General features: G+C 49.3%; 1 pseudogene; it reads left to right on the forward strand.

The window, feature by feature from the left end:
* LOC135542932 (receptor tyrosine-protein kinase erbB-4-like) overlaps nt 1-12500 on the forward strand; it is a 235145-nt pseudogene that overhangs the window by 154063 nt on the left and 68582 nt on the right.

A 12500-nucleotide genomic window follows, 5' to 3' on the forward strand; every position in this document is an offset into this window, starting at 1 on the left:
ATATGGCTACCGGCCACTGTGTGTCAAAACATACAGCCATTGGCTACCGGCCATTGTGTGTCGAAACACACAGCCATTGGCTACCGGCCATTGTGTGTCGAAACACACAGCCATTGGCTACCGGCCACTGTGTGTCAAAACACACCGCCATTTTAGTTCCAAGTCCACTCCCTCAAACCTTCTCCACATTTTCAATTTGTTTTCCCCTCCCTAGATTGCATTGTATGCCAAGGAAAAGTGAGGGCATGATATGCATTCAATATCAGTGTAGAAAATGTCACTGAATGTCACAGTGACCACTAAAAACAGCACGTATGACCACGAAATGTCACACAACGCTCGAGTGAGCATGTAGATTCTCCCCACAAGGTGTCTGTTTGAGATGTTAGAAGAAGAAGAGAGGACAGATGAGAGGACGGAGGAGAGGACATAGGAGAGGACAGAGGAGAGGACATAAGAGAGGACATAAGAGAGGACAGAAGAGAGGACATAGGAGAGGACAGAGGAGAGGACAGAGGAGAGGACAGAGGAGAGGACAGAGGAGAGGACATAAGAGAGGACAGAGGAGAGGACATAAGAGAGGACAGAAGAGAGGACATAGGAGAGGACAGAGGAGAGGACAAAGGAGAGGACAGAGGAGAGGACAGAGGAGAGGACATAAGAGAGGACATAAGAGAGGACAGAAGAGAGGACAGAAGAGAGGATAGAAGAGAGGACAGAGGAGAGGACAGAGGAGAGGACAGAGGAGAGGACAGAAGAGAGGACAGAGGAGAGGAAGGAGGAGAGGACAGAGGAGAGGACAGAGGAGAGGACATAAGAGAGGGCAGAGGAGAAGACAGAAGAGGACAGAGGGGAGGACAGAGGAGAGGACAGAAGAGAGGATAGAAGAGAGGACAGAGGAGAGGACAGAGGAGAGGACGGAAGAGAGGACGGAGGAGAGGACGGAGGAGAGGACTGGAGAGGACAGAGGAGAGGACAGAAGAGAGGAAGGAGGAGAGGACGGAAGAGAGGACGGAGGAGAGGACAGAGGAGAGGGAGTATAAGACAATACGAGTTGGCATAAAATGAGAGAGTGGCTCGGAGTGCGTGGGAGCCCAGGTTGCCAGATTGAGGCTTTCTTTGAGGTTGCCAGTTGTCGCTATTTAACATAATAATTTTTGGAGTGAGCGAGGCGTAATTTCACAGGCAGGCAGGGGGCCGAGGGTGACATTCACTCAGCCCTCTACTTCAGCATGTAATTACCACATAGTCAATTAAAGCCTGATGATGACAGGCCCATTCACGCTCACTGACGGTGGGCTATGATAACTGTTATGTGTCATGTCCCCACTTTTTGCCTGAGAGAGATGACTTGACTGGGAGTGGATCCTTGTCCCTCATACTTACTGTAGACCCAGAGAGAGCCAGCGAGAACAATGAGAGCACACTCACCCACTCTCATAGTACACTCACCCACTCTCATAGTACACTCCCTCACTCTCAGAGCACACTCACCCACTCTCAGAACACACTCACCCACTCTCATAGTACACTCACCAACTCTCATAGTACACTCACCCACTCTCATAGTACACTCACCCACTCTCATAGTACACTCACCCACTCTCATAGTACACTCACCCACTCTCAGAACACACTCACCCACTCTCAGAGCACACTCACCCACTCTCAGAGCACACTCACCCACTCTCATAGTACACTCACCCACTCTCAGAACACACTCACCCACTCTCATAGTACACTCACCCACTCTCATAGTACACTCACCCACTCTCAGAGCACACTCACCCACTCTCATAGTACACTCACCCACTCTCAGAACACACTCACCCACTCTCAGAGCACACTCACCCACTCTCATAGTACACTCACCCACTCTCATAGTACACTCACCCACTCTCAGAACACACTCACCCACTCTCATAGTACACTCACCCACTCTCATAGTACACTCACCCACTCTCAGAGCACACTCACCCACTCTCATAGTACACTCACCCACTCTCAGAACACACTCACCCACTCTCAGAGCACACTCACCCACTCTCATAGTACACTCACCCACTCTCAGAGCACACTCACCCACTCTCATAGTACACTCACCCACTCTCATAGTACACTCACCCACTCTCAGAACACACTCACCCACTCTCATAGTACACTCACCCACTCTCATAGTACACTCACCCACTCTCAGAGCACACTCACCCACTCTCATAGTACACTCACCCACTCTCAGAACACACTCACCCACTCTCAGAGCACACTCACCCACTCTCATAGTACACTCACCCACTCTCAGAGCACACTCACCCACTCTCATAGTACACTCACCCACTCTCAGAGTACACTCACCCACTCTCAGAGTACACTCACCCACTCTCAGAGTACACTCACCCACTCTCAGAGCACACTCACCCACTCTCATGGTACACTCACACACTCTCAGAGCACACTCACCCACTCTCATAGTACACTCACCCACTCTCAGAGCACACTCACCCACTCTCATAGTACACTCACCCACTCTCAGCGCACACTCACCCACCATCAGAGCACACTCACCCACTCTCAGAGCACACTCACCCACTCTCAGAGCACACTCACCCACTCTCAGTGCACACTCACCCACCATCAGAGCACACTCACCCACTCTCAGCGCACACTCACCCACTCTCAGAGCACACTCACCCACTCTCAGAGCGCACTCACCCACTCACTGAGCACACTCACCCACTCACTGAGCACAATCTGAGGGTGGTTTCTGAGAAAGGGTGTGTTAAGGGGGGAACGGTTAACGGGTGGTGAGAGGATGTTTATGGGTGGTGGGTTGGAGGATGGAGGTTTGTGTGTGTGTGTGTGTGTGTGTGTTTGTGTGGATGGTTATCTGACATGTTTTGTTTGTGTGTTTGTGTGTGTGTGTGTGTGTGTGTGTGTGTGTGTGTGTGTGTGTGTGTGTGTGTGTGTGTGTGTGTGTGTGTGTGTGTGTGTGTGTGTGTGTGTGGTCCGCAGGCAAACGATGTCATCGCTCTTGTAACGGACGCTGCTGGGGCCATCAGGACAACCAGTGCCAAAGCTGTATGTATTACACAAAACACACACACACAAACAAAACATGTCAGATAACCATCCACACAAACCACACACACACACACTCACATTTACACTTACACTCACACTTACACTTACACACAAGGTCAGAGAGAGCAAGAGAGAGAGAGCAAGAGAGAGAGAGCAAGAGAGAGAGAACAAAGAGAGAGAGAGAAAGAGAGAGAAACAGAAAGAGAGAGGGGATGAGAGAGAAACAGGGAGAGAAACAGAGAGAGAGAAACAGAGAGAGAGAAACAGAGAGAGATAAACAAAGAGAAAGAGAGAGATGAACAGAAAGAGAGAGAGAACGAGAGAGAAACAGAGAGAGAAACAGAGAGAGCAACAGAGAGAGCAACAGAGATTGAAACAGAGAGAGAAACAGAGAGAAAGAGAGAGAAAGAGAGAGAGAAACAGAAAGAGAGAGAAACAGAGAGAGAGAAAGAGAAAGAGGGAGAGACAGAGAGAAAGAGAGAGATAAACAGAAAGAGAACGAGAGAACGAGAGAGAAACAGAGAGAGAAAGAGGGAGAAAGAGAGAGATAAACAGAGAGAGAGAAAGAGAGAGAAACAGAGAGAGAGAAACAAAGAGAAAGAAAGAGTAAGAGCGAGAGAAACAGAGAGAGAGAAACAAAGAGAAAGAGAGAGAAAGAGCGAGAGAAACAAAGAGAGATCAAGCAGCTGTGGATTTCACTGTAACACTCCTCTGTGTAATGACAGGGTGAACTCCAGTCGTCATAGACAACCATAGAGAGTGATTGGTCTTTTCTTTGCAGTTCCTCAGTCAGAATAATAGAGCTAAGAGCTCCACGGCTTTCTGTCCTACCACTTCATTATGTTCCCACACAGAGGGACAGGAAGTGAGCACTTAAACGCAAGGCTTTGACAACCCAGAATTATTATGCCACTGTGTGAAGTGTGTGTTGTTGGGATCCTCTTCTCAACAGGGTATAAACCCAGTGTCATAAAACAGGGGTGTAGGGATTGATTTATCATTGACCACATTCCATATCAGGCATTTTCTATGGAGAGCTATAACTTACACGATATAACTGGCAGTGCATTGTGTGTGTGTGTGTGTGTGTGTGTGTGTGTGCATGCGTGCGTGCGTGCGTGCATGCGTGTGTGTGTGTGTGTGCGTATACCTCTGTCAGTAATGTAAACCCTGTGCTCTCCACAGTGACCAAGACTGTGTGTGCTGAGCAGTGTGACGGCCGTTGCTTCGGCCCCTACGTCAGTAACTGCTGCCACAGGGAGTGTGCTGGGGGCTGCTCGGGACCCAAGGACACAGACTGCTTCGTACGTGGACACACACACACAAACACACAGATGCCCGCGCATACACACAGACACCTACACAGTTATCCACAGTTAACCCCCCTCACACACACATTACTCTCCCAACACAACAACAGAATTCACACACATTCTCTAATTCCCCAGTTACTGAAAGACACATCTCTGTGTGTTTAATAGACTGTAGAAGTCTACTGACTCCTCCTCAGATGAAACAACCAAATGGCTAATTTATTATTCTAATTATGATCCTTCACCCCCCTAAAATGTTCTGTTCATTTAATGAAGGAATGTTTTCTACTAACAGAGCGATATTACAGTTGTAACGTATAGAGCCTTATCCAATTCAATTACTAGTCGCTATTAGAGGTCGCAAACACTGACGACAGACAAGTTAAACTTTTTATGAGGAAAACATTTCACCATTTAGCCTTCGGATCAATGGCTTCTATTTGACTAACAGTTGACTCATATATGGTGTGTCTGGAGGCTTGGAGGATAAGAGTGTTTTGGCTGCAGATCCAGTATGACCTGGAGGATAAGAGTGTTTTGGCTGCAGATCCAGTATGACCTAGAGGATAAGAGTGCTTTGGCTGCAGATCCAGTATGACCTGGAGGATAAGAGTGTTTTGGCTGCAGATCCAGTATGACCTGGAGGATAAGAGTGTTTTGACCTGGAGGATTGCAGATCCAGTATGACCTGGAGGATAAGAGTGTTTTGGCTGCAGATCCAGTATGACCTGGAGGATAAGAGTGTTTTGGCTGCAGATCCAGTATGACCTGGAGGATAAGAGTGTTTTGGCTGCAGATCCAGTATGACCTGGAGGATAAGAGTGTTTTGGCTGCATATACAGTATGACCTGGAGGATAAGAGTGTTTTGGCTGCAGATACAGTATGACCTGGAGGATAAGAGTGTTTTGGCTGCATATACAGTATGACCTGGAGGATAAGAGTGTTTTGGCTGCAGATACAGTATGACCTGGAGGATAAGAGTGTTTTGGCTGCAGATCCAGTATGACCTGTATACTGTAATATGATTAAACCTGGCTAAAAACGACTGATCATGTAGTAAATAGTAAACAGTGGTGTGTCCTTGTGTTCCTCAGGGCTCAATCCCATCTAACCCATCTTGTAGTGTTTACATAATAGCTCTGTATCCCAGTGTGAAGTAAAACCCCCATATGGTTTACGGTAGTCTGTTGTAAAACATACCACTACCAGGTAGACTGCTCTAACACGTACATGCTTACACATTTCAGAATAAAATGCGTTTGCCCAGACAGTAGTTTCTAAACAAAGACAACGTCAATGTACATTACTGTGGCTGGTTAAATTGAGTCCTACCCTACGCTCCTACACCCTCAAACTGTGTGTTCCTAATGTTTCCATTCCAGGCCTGCACCAACTTCAACGACAGCGGGGCGTGCGTGACCCAGTGCCCCCAGCCCTTTGTGTACAACCCCACCACCTTCCAGCTGGAATCCAACCCACGGGCCAAGTACACCTATGGATCCTTCTGTGTGGAGAAGTGTCCCCGTAAGAACCGGTTACCTGACCCACACCATGCATAACACTGGCATGACCCTTGACCCACACCATGCATAACACTGGCATGACCCTTGACCCACACCATGCATAACGCTGGCATGACCCTTGACCCACACTATGCATAACACTGGCATGACCCTTGACCCACACCATGCATAACACTGGCATGACCCTTGACCCACACCATGCATAACGCTGGCATGACCCTTGACCCACACCATGCATAACACTGGCATGACCCTTGACCCACACCATGCATAACACTGGCATGACCCTTGACCCACACCATGCATAACGCTGGCATGACCCTTGACCCACACCATGCATAACGCTGGCATGACCCTTGACCCACACCATGCATAACACTGGCATGACCCTTGACCCACACCATGCATAACGCTGGCATGACCCTTGACCCACACCATGCATAACACTGGCATGACCCTTGACCCACACCATACATAACACTGGCATGACCCTTGACTCACACCACGCATAACACTGGCATGACCCATGACCCACACCATGCATAATGCTGGCATGACCCATGACCCACACCATGTATAATGCTGGCATGAACCATGACCCTAAACTATTGATGTACAAATCAATTCAGGGGACTGACACAGACACGTGCACACAACCATCTAGGACAGCCCTGTGGAAGAGTTTCTGTAATGTGAAGAGTAAAGTTATAGACAACCATCTAGGACAGCCCTGTGGAAGAGTTTCTGTAATGTGAAGAGTAAAGTTATAGACAACCATCTAGGACAGCCCTGTGGAAGAGTTTCTGTAATGTGTAGAGTAAAGTTATAGACAACCATCTAGGACAGCCCTGTGGAAGAGTTTCTGTAATGTGTAGAGTAAAGTTATAGACAACCATCTAGGACAGCCCTGTGGAAGAGTTTCTGTAATGTGTAGAGTAAAGTTATAGACAACCATCTAGGACAGCCCTGTGGAAGAGTTTCTGTAATGTGTAGAGTAAAGTTATAGACAACCATCTAGGACAGCCCTGTGGAAGAGATTCTGTAATGTGAAGAGTAAAGTTGTTATATCTGTGTGTTGTGTCCCAGATAACTTTGTGGTGGACCACAGCTCCTGTGTGAGGGCTTGTCCCAGCAACAAGATGGAAGTAGAGGAGAACCGCATCAAGATGTGCATCCCTTGCACTGATATCTGTCCCAAAGGTACCCACATACTGTACCCCCATAATGACATCTGTCCCAAAGGTACCCACATAATGACATCTGTCCCAAAGGTACCCGCATACTGTACCCCCATAATGACATCTGTCCCAAAGGTACCCACATAATGACATCTGTCCCAAAGGTACCCACATACTGTACCCCCATAATGACATCTGTCCCAAAGGTACCCACATAATGACATCTGTCCCAAAGGTACCCACATACTGTACCCCCATAATGACATCTGTCCCAAAGGTATCCCCATAATTGTCACGTTCGTTATAATGATCGGTCCAAGAGCGTGGTATACGTACATTCTTATTTATTTAAAGAATGAATACTGAACAAACTAACAAAATAACAAGACAAAACGTGAAGCAATACAAACGAGTGCTGACAGGCAACTTCACATAGACAGATCCCACAAACACCAAAGGGAAATGGCTACCTAAATATGATCCCCAATCAGAGACAACGATAAACAGCTGTCTCTGTTTGGGAACCATCAGCCAACATAGAAATACAAAAACGCCTAGACCTACAAAACTCTAGACCTACAAAACCCTAGACTTACAAAACCCTAGACCTACAAAACCCTAGACCTACTAGACATACCCCTAGACCTACAAAACCCTAGACAATACAAAAACTAGCATACCCACCCCTAGTCACACCCTGACCAACCAAAATATAAATAAAATAGAGATATCCAGGTCAGGATGTGACAGTCCTCTCTGTCTCCTCCCATAGTCTCCTCCCACCACCCCTTACCTCTCTCTCTCCTCCCAATGACCCCTTACCTCTGTCTCCTCCCAGACCTCTCAAATACCACCTAAACCAATCATGACCTAGAAAACCTCCCATAGACATCTCTGTCTCCTCCCATACCCTAACCTCTCATCTCCTCCCAAACCCTCTCTCCTCCCATATACCACCCTACCTCTCTGTCCCGAACCAATCAATGTCTGTAACTCCTTACCTCTCTGTCTCCTCCCATATACCACCCCTTACCTCCTGTCCTCTCCCATATACCACCCCTTACCTCTCTGTCTCCTCCATACCACCCCTTACCTCTCTGTCTCCTCCCATATACCACCCCCTTCTCTGTCTCCTCCCAATGATGATGTCTGTACCAACCTCTCTGTCTCCTCCCATAACCACCCTACCTCTCTGTCCTCTCCCATATACCAACCTGTCTCCTCCCATATACCACCCCTAACCTCTCTGTCTCCTCCCATACAAACCTCTCTGTCTCCTCCCATATACCAAGACGAAACCAATCCTGATGTCTGTACCACCCCCTCCCTCTCTGTCTCCTCCCATATACCACCCTTACCTCTCTGTCTCCTCCCAATACCACCCTTAGGCTCTGTCTCCTCCCATATACCACCCCTCCCTCTTTGTCTCCTCCCATATACCACCCCTTACCTCTGTCTCCTCCCATATACCACCCCTTACCTCTCTGTCTCCTCCCATATACCACCCCTCCCCCTCTGTCTCCTCCCATATACCACCCTTTACCTCTCTGTCTCCTCCCATAAACCCCTTACCTGTCTCCTCCCATTTACCCCATATAACCTCTCTGTCTCCTCCCATATACCATCCCTTACCTCTCTATATACCACCCCCCCCTCTCTGTCTCCTCCCAACCACCCCCTACCTCTCTGTCTCCTCCCATATACCACCCCTAACCTCTCTGTCTCCTCCCATATACCAAACCTCTCTGTCTCCTCCCATAGACCCCTACATATACCACCCCCTACCTCTCTGTCTCCTCCCATATACCACCCCTAACCTCTCTGTCTCCTCCAATACCACCCTTACCTCTCTGTCTCTCCCATATACCATCCCTACCTCTCTGTCTCCTCCCATATACCACCCCTTACCTCTCTGTCTCCTCCCATATACCACCTCTTATGTCTCCTCCCATAACCCTTACCTCTCTGTCTCCTCCCAAACCACCCCCTACCTATAACCACCCCTAATATACCACCCCTACCTCTCTGTCTCCTCCCACCCTTACCTCTCTGTCTCCTAACCAATCCTGATGTCTGTACCACCCCCTAGACCTCTCTGTCTCCTCCCATATACCATTTATACCACCCCTAACCTCTCTGTCTCCTCCCAATACCACCCCTAGACCTCTCTGTCTCCTCCCATATACCACCCCCTACCTTTCTGTCTCCTCCCATATACCACCCCTTACCTCTCTGTCTCCTCCCATATACCACCCCTACCTCTCTGTCTCCTCCAATCCTATACCACCCCCTTACCTCTCTGTCTCCTCCCATATACCACCCCTAACCTCTCTGTCTCCTCCCATATACCACCCCTAACCTCTCTGTCTCCTCCCATATACCACCCCTTACCTCTCTGTCTCCTCCCATATACCACCCCTTACCTCTCTGTCTCCTCCCATATACCACCCCTTACCTCTCTGTCTCCTCCCATAAACCCCTGTCTCCTCCTCCCCAATCATGATGTCTGTACCACTTACCTCTCTGTCTCCTCCCATATACCTCCTCTGTCTCCTCCCATATACCACCCCTACCCTTACCTCTGTCTCCTCCCATATACCATCCCTTATACCTCTCTGTCTCCTCCCATATACCACCCCTTACCTCTCTGTCTCCTCCCATATACCATCCCTTACCTCCTGTCTCCTCCCATATACCACCCCCTACCTCTCTGTCTCCTCCCATATACCACCCTTACCTCTCTGTCTCCTCCCATATACCACCCCCTACCTCTCTGTCTCCTCCCATATACCATCCCTGTACCTCTCTGTCTCCTCCCATATACCACCCCTTACCTCTCTGTCTCCTCCCATATACCACCCCTTACCTCTCTGTCTCCTCCCATATACCACCCCTACCTCTCTGTCTCCTCCCATATACCACCCCTTACCTCTCTGTCTCCTCCCATATACCATCCCTAACCTCTCTGTCTCCTCCCATATACCACCCCCTTACCTCTCTGTCTCCTCCCATATACCACCCCTAACCTCTCTGTCTCCTCCCATATACCACCCCCCCTCTCTGTCTCCTCCCGTATACCACCCCTTACCTCTCTGTCTCCTCCCATATACCATCCCTTACCTCTCTGTCTCCTCCCATATACCACCCTTACCTCTCTGTCTCCTCCCATATACCACCCCTTACCTCTCTGTCTCCTCCCATATACCACCCCTTACCTCTCTGTCTCCTCCCATATACCACCCCTTACCTCTCTGTCTCCTCCCATATACCACCCTTATCTCTTGTCTCCTCCCATATACCACCCCTTACCTCCTGTCTCCTCCCATATACCACCCTTACCTCTCTGTCTCCTCCCATATACCACCCCTTACCTCTCTGTCTCCTCCCATATACCACCCCTTACCTCTCTATCTCCTCCCATATACCACCCCTTAATATACCACCCCCTGATATCTGTACCACCCCTTACCTCTCTGTCTCCTAACCAATCCTGATGTCTGTACCACCCCTCCTTCTGTCTCCTCCCATATACCACCCCTCCTCTGTCTCCTCCCATATACCACCCTCCCTCTCTGTCTCCTCCCATATACCACCCCTTACCTCTCTGTCCTCCCATATACCACCCCTAACCTCTCTGTCTCCTCCCATATACCACCCCTAACCTCTCTGTCTCCTCCCATATACCACCCCTCTCTGTCTCCTCCCATATACCACCCCTAACCTCTCTGTCTCCTCCCGCATATACCACCCCTTACCTCTCTGTCTCCTCCCATATCCTCCCATATACCACCCCTTACCTCTCTGTCTCCTCCCATATACCACCCCTTACCTCTCTGTCTCCTCCCATATACCACCCCTTACCTCTCTGTCTCCTAACCAATCCTGATGTCTGTACCACTCCTTACCTCTCTGTCTCCTCCCATATACCACCCCTTACCTCTCTGTCTCCTCCCATATACCACCCCTTACCTCTCTGTCTCCTCCCATATACCACCCCTTACCTCTCTGTCTCCTCCCATATACCATCCCTTACCTCTCTGTCTCCTCCCATATACCACCCCTTACCTCTCTGTCTCCTCCCATATACCACCCCTTACCTCTCTGTCTCCTCCCACCACCCTTACCTCTCTGTCTCCTCCCATATACCACCCCCTTACCTCTCTGTCTCCTCCCATATACCACCCCTTACCCTCTGTCTCCTCCCATATACCACCCCTCTCTGTCTCCTAACCAATCCTGATGTCTGTACCACCCCTCCCCTCTCTGTCTCCTCCCATACCACCCCTCCTCTGTCTCCTCCCATATACCACCCCTCCCTCTCTGTCTCCTCCCCATATACCACCCCTTACCTCCTGTCTCCTCCCATATACCATCCCTTACCTCTCTGTCTCCTCCCATATACCATCCCTTACCTCCTGTCTCCTCCCATATACCACCCCTTACCTCTCTGTCTCCTCCCATATACCACCCCTTACCTCTCTGTCTCCTCCCGTATACCACCCCTTACCTCTCTGTCTCCTCCCATATACCATCCCTTACCTCTCTGTCTCCTCCCATATACCACCCCTTACCTCTCTGTCTCCTCCCATATACCACCCCTTACCTCTCTGTCTCCTCCCATATACCATCCCTTACCTCTCTGTCTCCTCCCATATACCACCCCTTACCTCTCTGTCTCCTCCCGTATACCACCCCTTACCTCTCTGTCTCCTAACCAATCCTGATGTCTGTACCACCCCTCCCCTCTCTATCTCCTCCCCAATCATGATGTCTGTACCACCCCTTACCTCTCTGTCTCCTAACCCCAATCCTGATGTCTGTACCACCCCTCCCTCTCTGTCTCCTCCCATATACCACCCCTAACCTCTCTGTCTCCTCCCATGTCTCCTCCCATATACCACCCCTTACCTCTCTCTGACTCTCCCATATACCACCCCTAACTCCTCCCTCCCATATACCACCCCTAACCTCTCTGTCTCCTCCCATATACCACCCCTAACCTCTCTGTCTCCTCCCATATACCACCCCTTACCTCTCTGTCTCCTCCCCAATGCTGATAAATTATGTTTCTCAGCCTCAGTGCTCAGAGATATGTGTGTATATCGATTCCACATCTCTTGATTATACTGTCAGGGGGACAGGCGGGGTAATGAGGGATGGCCCAGAGGAACTCTGGGAAATGATAACAAATTAACATTTCAGGTATTGAAATGACTCGTATAAATCACAATCAAAAATTGGTTACACCAGTTAATGCCAGCCATACTCACCCCGGTCAGGCCTCTGTCAGAAACACTTGGCTCTACTTCCGGTCTATAAGTGTAATTAATACCAATGTAATGAATTCATTAGCCGGTGGGAATTGGCTCAGATTGCTATGGCCCAAATGGTACCCTATGCCCTA

The sequence above is a fragment of the Oncorhynchus masou genome, chromosome 7 (genome assembly GCF_036934945.1).
Source record: "Oncorhynchus masou masou isolate Uvic2021 chromosome 7, UVic_Omas_1.1, whole genome shotgun sequence".
Taxonomy (NCBI): Eukaryota; Metazoa; Chordata; class Actinopteri; order Salmoniformes; family Salmonidae; genus Oncorhynchus; species Oncorhynchus masou.